This window comes from Nansenia antarctica (genome assembly GCF_963989245.1).
Source record: "Nansenia antarctica genome assembly, chromosome: 18".
Classification (NCBI taxonomy): domain Eukaryota; kingdom Metazoa; phylum Chordata; class Actinopteri; order Argentiniformes; family Microstomatidae; genus Nansenia; species Nansenia antarctica.
Genome location: NC_137691.1, coordinates 19,021,661 through 19,029,160, shown reverse-complemented (window position 1 = coordinate 19,029,160; position 7,500 = coordinate 19,021,661). Strand labels below are relative to the sequence as shown.

The 7,500-nt window shown below is 50.1% G+C and overlaps 1 protein-coding gene across 1 annotated transcript in view; it reads right to left on the bottom strand.

Annotated features, from left to right (window-relative positions):
• Positions 1 to 7,500, bottom strand: part of tafa3a (TAFA chemokine like family member 3a) — a gene marked incomplete at both ends in the record, with an annotated part of 46,064 nt that overhangs the window by 20,830 nt on the left and 17,734 nt on the right. The window lies entirely within an intron of this gene.

Here is a 7,500-nt window from a genome sequence, read left to right as displayed (position 1 = left end):
CAGTGGGTTATGATGATTGGCTACCCAGGGTCCATGGGGGAGTGGCTTGCCTGTTGGCGGGGGGTATTTGAATGGTGTTCATTTCCTACTCCTGAGAGAGGAGCGTGGGAGAGAGTCACTGAGGAGAGACGCCGTATCACAGAGACGCGTATGAATATGAACCCCCGAGGATATTTACCATGGAGATTATTATGACTTTGGAACTGTGAACTACTTTGAGCCCTTTGATTTCATTGTACACGCAGAGCTTTTGGGTCGTGACAGTACCATTCAACTGACTGGGGAAGTGTGTCCAAACTTTTGACTGGTACTGTACATCCCAAAGTTACAATACATTATGGAATATATCCTAAGTTTAATATATTTTTCAGTTAGAATACAGCCTGCAGTTAGGATGCAGCATTCATAACTACTGCACACCACATACAGTATACTGTGCCGGCTTATTAATACCTTTTTCAGACAGAAAATACAGCTTCAATTGTGCTTTGTAATTGAATCAATTATTGTCAAATGTCAATCAATTGTATTGATCATTCCAAGCATAACTTTTCAGATAGAAGAAAAAGTTGCTACTTCTGAAGCGGTCTGTACCCTTTCACAAAGCGTTTAGTCAATTACACCCTGGAAAGTTCATGTTGAGTTACCCTAGCAAAGAACATGATTAGCCACCTTGCCAGCCAAAGAGTTTGAATCATGGCATGACATTAACATAACATTTTGGCCGTATTTTAAAAGAAGACATCCCAAACTTTATCCAGATTGTAAAAAATCTTTATTTAAAATGCCAAACACATAGATAGGACCACACTAACTTGGGCAGCCTGCACTTGTTGACATACAATTGAATGGCAGTTCAACTATCAGTCACACAGCAACAGGCCTTAAAGCACAATTTATACTTCTGCGTAAAATCTACGGCGTAGCCTACGCCTCTCCAAAAATGTAACTACGCAACACACCTACGCAGACCGTAAGCACTGTGATTGGTCCCCTTGGTAGCACATGATTCCGACATGATTCCGACTCTCTCGTAGGCCAAAATGCGGAAGCCATGACAGAAATGACATTAACTTTTTCTGTAATTACTTATTAATAAAGATTTGAAAAATTATGATAACCATCTTATTATCTTAGTTTAATGTCATTTCAATGCATCATAGACATTTTCTTTACAACAAGCAAAATAATCGCTATTATGCCGCTATGAGTACACCGACCAACGCGACGCAGACCGACCAACGCGACGCAGACCGTCCAACGCAGAACTATAAATTGGGAGAGCCCTTACGTAGGCTACGGCGTAGCCGAGCGTAAATTCGACGCAGAAGTATAAATTGGGCCTTAGTCCCGCCCACATTGCCGCTTCAGCTGCTGCTCGCCTGTTACTGTACTATATGAGGTCTATGCTTCATTCCCCAGAGGCTCAATTATCCACCTGAATCAGCTGCTTGATTAGAAGGTTATTGACTTTAAAAGGCCTGTGAAAGAGGCTGAGATGACACAGGAGGACTGGGGTAGTTGGGGGTCAGGACAGAGAAGCAGCATGTTTAACACTACAACAGCTGTGAGTAAAGAAAATGCGTTCTGCCACCCAGTATCCTTACATTTTCAAAATCACATCAGGATAAGCTAGTATAAAGCTATTTTGCAGTTTTTCTGTGTAGGAAGCGGGCTAATTTACAAGGGGCCAACTAGTGGTCGTTGTGTGTAAATAGTAGATACCCATTCTAAAGAGGGGGTCATTTTAGTACGTTTTAAGACATTTAAGAGGCGGCTCTTTTAGTAGGTAAAATATGCACGGCTGTTCTAGTGTTAAAAGAGCCAACATTGAGGCGTGAGGACTGAGGGAGCGCCGTGTTAAAACAGCTAACTGAGGGGCTGGAGACTGAGGGAGCGTGGTGTTAAAACAGCTAACTCTACCAGGACCCTCTAGAGTCAGTCTCAATGTGCGACACTCATCGCACATGAACGTCTGATGTTCATATGCTTAGATTGTTCTCAGTGCAGAAGGCACCCCTGCACTGCTAGTCATGTATAATTCATACATTACAGTGTAATGTTTTCAACGTTGAAACTACTATACTGTACTATACTTCTACTGTACCATGGCCAAACCATTGTACAGTATACGGAGAGATAACACCATATTAAACATACTTGATACTTGAGATTGGTGCTGAATTATTAATTGCATGTACAAATTAGATTTTCCAACATTCGGTAACAATAAATATGTAAGCAGAACCTGTGTTGTATCATGATTATGAATGTATCTATTATTATTATGTATGTATTATATACATATTATTATGTATTTATTTCCTCATGAGCAAATGTGTTTTGAATCCCATTAGATGAAATAGCAATACAGCTCTCAATTTCTCATTTTATTGACAGATATAGTAGAGATTTAGACAGGAAGGGTGGGTGAGAGAGAGAGGAGGGATGACATGCAGGATATGTCCCCGGGCCGGAATCGAACCGGGGACCCTGCGGTTACATGGTCAACGCTTAACCCGCTATGCCACCTAAGCGCCCCCAGCTCTCCATTTCTTCTGCATTACCGTCTTGGCTCATCCCCAGCCTTAGAATGTCCTGTATTTACACATCATTGTCACAGCTTAACGAAGAGAAAAACGTGAAGTTCAGTGTTCTTTTAAGATTCAGACTTAATTACGGCCGTAAAGATTTTCAATTTGGGGCTTGAGTTGAAAATAGATCGAAAATGGGGCTCCCATCTTCCCATTAGTGAGCAATCCCAAAATCTCATCTACAACATTAAAAACATTTCGCCTCCAATCAATAACGTGCTGCTATTCACATTCCAACCAAAGGGCCAGACAACAACTGCAGATTGAGTGCTTTTTCAGCAAACACAAAGTTACTGAGCCAAAAACAGGGTGAGGGGTCTCTGCCCTTGATGTGATTATCGTTAAGCCACAAACACCACCCCTGGGTCAAAGTTAATTTCAAAAGTTGGAATTGCTTAACTAGAATATTCAAACTTTCTCTAAGAGAGACAGGGAGTTAATTACGTGTGCGTATGTGTGTGTGTGTGTGTGTGTGTGTCTGTGTGTGTGTGTGTGTGTGTGTGTGTGCATCATGTGTGTGCGTGTGTGACAGAACAATTACTTAATGAACAACTGAATGCCAAAGTGCAAGTGGAAATTGTCTATTATAGACATGATCAACCAATAAACCGGTGAAGACTATCCACTAGGGGTGTAACGATACATCGATTCACATCGATACATCGATTCATTGACTAACGATCTGATTACATCGATGCAATGTAAAAACATCGATCTATATCGTCGTCATCTTTTTTTTTTTTTTTTTTTTTTTTTTTTCTTTTTTTTTTAGAAAAACCTCCCAAAGAAGAACACTGGAGGATATACTTAGTGATCTGTCAATATGCACTAAGAATGCGGAATTGTTTACATTTGTTTTGTTCTCCAGCTGAAATTGCGTTTGGTTAAAGAAGAATGTATATAAGATGTACTGCACTGTACTGCATTTGCACTTATTATTTATTATTATTTTATTATTATTTATTATTATTGCACAAATATACTGTAGGTTAAATGGTGACCTTGTTTCAGTTCTAACTGTTAAAAATACTGTGTTTATGAGACAGTAAAAAAGTGAACGTTTACAAAAATCCTGCCTTAAAAAAGGGGAGACAAGTTCTTCCAGTTTTGTTTCATAGGACATTAATGTTTTAAAGCTGAATATCTCTTGTTTGTGAGACTAGTGAACGGGTCTATTTTTCTTTTTGTAACAGAAGAATACTGTATAATACAATATGATTTAAATGCTGGATACCTGGAAGAGCTCACAAATAAAATGGTCAAATCATATTCTAGTTGTTTTTGTGAGTTGATAATTGTGTTAGATTGGCATATGATATCGCGTCATATCGATCATATCGTCATATCGATCTTGAATCGAATCGAATCGAAATCGTATCGTGACTGACATTGTGATATCGTCAAACATTGTATCGTCATACAAACAAATCGATATAATATCGTATCGTGATGAAGCTGGTGATTTACACCCCTACTATCCACCAATCAGGGTTGTACAACAGAACTAATAATATTAGCTTGTTATTGCTGCATAATGAGTTGAGTAAACACCATTTGCCTCTTCTGTGTCTGAGCCCTCCACAGCCCAGAGGCCGTGATGTGCTTTATTGGTTCTGTTCCTCCAGCCTCAGTAGACCCACTAGTCTATTTGTGGTGCAAGACAGTTCTGGGCTGGGAGAGGGAACTCATTAAGGTGCAGGAGGGCTGGCTGTGTGTGTGTGTGTGTGTGTGTGTGTGTGTGTCTGTGTGTGTGTGTGTGTGTGTGTGTGTGTGTGTGTGTGTGTGTGTGTCTGTGTGTGTGTGTATGTGTGTCTGTGTGTGTGTGTCTGTGTGTGTGTGTGTGTGTGTCTGTATGTGTGTGTGTGTGTGTGTGTCTGTGTGTCTGTGTGTGTGTCTGTGTGTGTGTGTGTGTCTGTGTGTCTGTGTGTGTGTGTCTGTGTGTGTGTGTGTGTGTGTGTGTGTGTCTGTGTGTGTGTGTCTGTGTGTCTGTGTGTGTGTGTGCGTGCGTGCGTGCGTGTGTGCACACGTGTGTGTGTATGTATCTGTGCCTGTGTGGGGCACATGCACGTCTGGGTGTGTGGAGAGAGAGAGAGAGAGACCGAGGTGAACCTGCTGATTAAACCACCAGAGCCGTTCTGGCCAAGGTCACCCACCCAGGAGTCTGACCCAGCACCATGCAGCGTGGGCAGGGCGGCAGGTGGGTCAGAGGGGCATGACACAGAGGTGAGCCCTGGCTGGTAACGACTTCCATCAGAGAGAGAACAGCCATGGGTCCTGCCTGCCTGTCTGTCTGTCTAACGGGAGCCAGTGAGTGAGGGAGGAGGTGAGTGAGTGAGGGAGGAGGTGAGTGAGTGAGGGAGGAGGTGGGTGAGGGAGGAGGTGGGTGAGTGAGGGAGGAGGTGGGTGAGTGAGGGAGGAGGTGGGTGAGTGAGGGAGGAGGTGGGTGGGTGAGGGAGGAGGTTGGTGAGGGAGGGAGGAGGTGGGTGAGGGAGGGAGAAGGGAGGACTTCCATCAGAGAGAGAACAGCCATGGGTCCACCTGCCTGCCTGTCTAACGGGAGCCAGCGAGTGAGGGAGGAGGTGGGTGAGTGAGGAGGTGGGTGAGTGATGGAGGAGGTGGGTGAGGGAGGGAGGAGGTGGGTGAGTGAGGGAGGAGGTGGGTGAGTGAGGGAGGAGGTGGGTGAGGGAAGGAGGAGGTGAGTGAGTGAGGGAGGAGGTGGGTGAGGGAGGGAGGAGGTGGGTCAGGGAGGGAGGAGGTGGGTGAGGGAGGGAGGAGGTGGGTGAGGGAGGGAGGGAGGAGGTGAGTGAGGGAGGAGGTGGGTGAGTGAGGGAGGAGGTGGGTGAGGGAGGGAGGAGGTGAGTGAGTGAGGGAGGAGGTGGGTGAGGGAGGGAGGAGGTGGGTGAGTGAGGGAGGGAGGAGGTGAGTGAGGGAGGAGGTGGGTGAGGGAGGGAGGAGGTGGGTGAGTGAGGGAGGAGGTGGGTGAGTGAGGGAGGAGGTGGGTGAGGGAGGGAGGAGGTGGGTGAGTGAGGGAGGAGGTGGGTGAGTGAGGGAGGAGGTGGGTGAGTGAGAAGGAGGGTGAGTGAGGGAGAAAGGAGGTGGGTGAGGGAGGAGGTGGGTGAGTGAGGGAGGAGGTGGGTGAGTGAGGGAGGAGGTGGGTGAGGGAGGGAGGAGGTGGGTGAGGGAGGGAGGAGGTGGGTGAGTGAGGGAGGAGGTGGGTGAGTGAGGGAGGAGGTGGGTGAGGGAGGGAGGAGGTGAGTGAGTGAGGGAGGAGGTGGGTGAGGGAGGGAGGAGGTGGGTGAGGGAGGGAGGAGGTGGGTGAGTGAGGGAGGGAGGAGGTGAGTGAGGGAGGAGGTGGGTGAGTGAGGGAGGAGGTGGGTGAGGGAGGGAGGAGATGGGTGAGGGAGGGAGGAGGTGAGTGAGTGAGGGAGGAGGTGGGTGAGGGAGGGAGGAGGTGGGTGAGTGAGGGAGGGAGGAGGTGAGTGAGGGAGGAGGTGGGTGAGGGAGGGAGGAGGTGGGTGAGTGAGGGAGGAGGTGGGTGAGTGAGGGAGGAGGTGGGTGAGGGAGGGAGGAGGTGGGTGAGTGAGGGAGGAGGTGGGTGAGTGAGGGAGGAGGTGGGTGAATGAGAAGGAGGGTGAGTGAGGGAGGAAGGAGGTGGGTGAGGGAGGAGGTGGGTGAGGGAGGGAGGAGGTGGGTGAGTGAGGGAGGAGGTGGGTGAGTGAGGGAGGGAGGAGGTGGGTGAGTGAGGGAGGAGGTGGGTGAGTGAGGTAGGAGGTGGGTGAGTGAGGGAGGAGGTGGGTGAGTGAGGGAGGAGGTGGGTGAGGGAGGGAGGAGGTGGGTGAGTGAGGGAGGGAGGAGGTGGGTGAGGGAGGGAGGAGGTGGGTGAGTGAGGGAGGAGGTGCGTGAGGGAGGGAGGAGGTGGGTGAGGGAGGGAGGAGGTGGGTGAGTGAGGGAGGAGGTGCGTGAGGGAGGGAGGAGGTGGGTGAGGGAGGGAGGAGGTGGGTGAGTGAGGGAGGAGGTGGGTGAGGGAGGAGGTGGGTGAGTGAGGGAGGAGGTGGGTGAGTCAGGGAGGAGGTGGGTGAGGGAGGAGGTAGGTGAGTGAGAAGGAGGGTGAGTGAGGGAGGGAGGAGGTGGGTGAGGGAGGGAGGAGGTGGGTGAGTGAGGGAGGAGGTGGGTGAGTGAGGGAGGTGGTGGGTGAGGGAGGAGGTGGGTGAGTGAGGGAGGAGGTGCGTGAGGGAGGGAGGAGGTGGGTGAGGGAGGGAGGAGGTGGGTGAGGGAGGGAGGAGGTGGGTGAGGGAGGGAGGGAGGAGGTGGGTGAGTGAGGGGGGGAGGAGGTGAGTGAGGGAGGAGGTGGGTGAGTGAGGGAGGAGGTGAGTGAGTGAGGGAGGGAGGAGGTGAGTGAGGGAGGAGGTGGGTGAGTGAGGGAGGAGGTGGGTGAGTGAGGGAGGGAGGAGGTGGGTGAGTGAGGGAGGAGGTGGGTGAGTGAGGGAGGAGGTGGGTGAGGGAGGGAGGAGGTGGGTGAGGGAGGAGGTGCGTGAGGGAGGGAGGGAGGAGGTGAGTGAGGGAGGAGGTGGGTGAGTGAGGGAGGGAGGAGGTGAGTGAGGGAGGAGGTGGGTGAGGGAGGGAGGAGGTGGGTGAGTGAGGGAGGGAGGAGGTGAGTGAGGGAGGGAGGAGGTGAGTGAGGGAGGAGGTGGGTGAGTGAGGGAGGGAGGAGGTGAGTGAGGGAGGAGGTGGGTGAGTGAGGGAGGAGGTGGGTGAGTGAGGGAGGGAGGAGGTGAGTGAGGGAGGAGGTGGGTGAGGGAGGGAGGAGGTGGGTGAGTGAGGGAGGGAGGAGGTGAGTGAGGGAGGGAGGAGGTGAGTGAGGGAGGAGGTGGGTGAGTGAGGGAGGGAGGAGGTGAGTGAGGGAGGA